Genomic DNA, 1,946 nt, shown 5'->3' on the forward strand with positions numbered 1-1,946 from the left:
GGAAGCTGACGATCGAAGGGAAGTCTTTGGTCCTGCGGAACGAGACCCTGCCAGTGCTCCTATACATCGCACAAGTATGGCCAGTGCAGCCTCGAACGGCCAAGGCCATCACGAGAATGATCTTCTACTTCATCTGGAACTCCAAGATGGATAGAGTGAAGAGGGAGGTGATGTTCAAAACACACGACAAAGGAGGCAAAGGAGTGCCGGACATCGCCACCATCCTGAGGGGAACCTTCGTATGCCACTGCGTGAGGAACACCCTGAGGGCAAAAGATGAAAGCCACGCCGGCTTCCTGATGGCACGGTTCTTTCTGTTACCGACGTGGAGGAGACTTGGTTGGGCAGAATGGGACAGCTCAGTCCCCTACAACTGGGAAACCCCATGGTTTTACAAAGAAGTGGAGAAGTTCATCAAGGAGCACGGTCCGGCGGCACCAGCCCCGACGCAGTGGACTCCAAAGATCATCCACCGACAGATCCGTGCGAGGGACGTCAGCGAACCAATCGGTGCCCTCCCCTCAGCCACAGCGGACCACGTCTGGAGAAACGTGGCCTCCAAACGCCTGACCAACCAACACAAGGACATTGCGTGGATGGCCATCCAGGGAGGCCTGCCAGTGAGAGCCTTCATGCACGCAAGAGGGCTCAACCGATACAAGTCCTGCCCAAGAGGATGCACCGCAGATGAGACGACCTACCATCTCTTCTGGGAATGCGCCTACGCCCAGGACCTTCTGAAGGCCCTAAGCACGGAGCTTGGGGCCTGGATACCAACAACATGCATCACCGCAGACTCGGTAATGTATGGTTTGTTCCCCGGTTCCCACGCACTCAGAGACCTCCAGGGCTGCTGGAGGCTCCTGTGCTGCCTTAAAGATGTTCTCCTATTTTCCAGAAACCGCCTGGTAGTAGGGAAGAAGGAGACATCGACCCTGGTCTGCCGGAAGATGATCCACAGCCTCCTGCGTGACTACGCAGCACTGGACGGATCAGACGACGACAGCGACGATGAAACCTGAAGGGGTCCGCCCCGGAGGGTCCACTAACCTGTTGTCTACTTTTTTCTCTTCAGGACCCGAAAGGCGAACGGAGAGGACTCAGATGAAGACAGGTGTAGTAAATGTAAAGTGATGTAAATGTAATGTTTTTGATTAACGTGACCTTTTTCCTTAACAGGTAAAAGGTCAAAGGGATAGCTTGTGCACATGTTGTCAAGCTTGTTACCTACGACTTACGATCAAATAGGTATTTGTGTACGGTGACGATTGTATGTATCTGAACCAAAGCACAAATTCCTGACATTTGGAAAAACAATCTGTTCTTATCAGTTTAATATCTGATACGTCCTCTATCTGGGGACCATATATTAAATTGATTTTTGGAACAGGGAGATGGAATAGGAGCTTGCTCTGTCCACTCCACGCATCAACCTGGTATTGCAGTACCTCCAGGAATGGTGCACTTCCCCACCCGGGGAAACACATGCTGTTGAAAAAAAAGATGCAAAAGGAGCGTTTCACTGGCTTTCTGTAAAGTGGCGCTAATGTCTTTGGGTGTAAATAAAACCAACCTGGCCACTTTGTGGCAGCCGTGTCTTGTTTTATTTATTGATTGATTGATTGATTTATTTAATTATTTATTTTGTTTTAGCCCTACCGCGTTGGTAAGACAGGAAGGAAATAAGGAAGGGAGAGAGAGAGAGAGAGAGACGGGGGGGGGAGCTGCCTGTGGCAGAACAGAAGAGCTGGACACTGTCCATGCCTTCTCTGGGTAGAAGGAAGAGGCAGAGTCCTTTGCCTTCTTTGCCTGCCCCCGAACGGCCACGAACGGCCGAGCCTTATCTATAGGCCTAAGCTACAGGGCAACAGAGTCCTGGGTAAGCGAGGGCGAGGTGCCGGCCACTTGCTGCCAGGGTGCTGTCCAGGGTGGCCAGGCCTCCCGAC

At 52.1% G+C, this 1,946-nt stretch overlaps 1 pseudogene; it reads left to right on the forward strand.

The window, feature by feature from the left end:
* Positions 1-1,290: 1,290 nt before the first annotated feature.
* Positions 1,291-1,470, forward strand: LOC138297566 (U2 spliceosomal RNA; annotated as a pseudogene).
* Positions 1,471-1,946: the final 476 nt, after the last annotated feature.

Source organism: Pleurodeles waltl, chromosome 5 (genome assembly GCF_031143425.1).
Source record: "Pleurodeles waltl isolate 20211129_DDA chromosome 5, aPleWal1.hap1.20221129, whole genome shotgun sequence".
NCBI lineage: Eukaryota > Metazoa > Chordata > Amphibia > Caudata > Salamandridae > Pleurodeles > Pleurodeles waltl.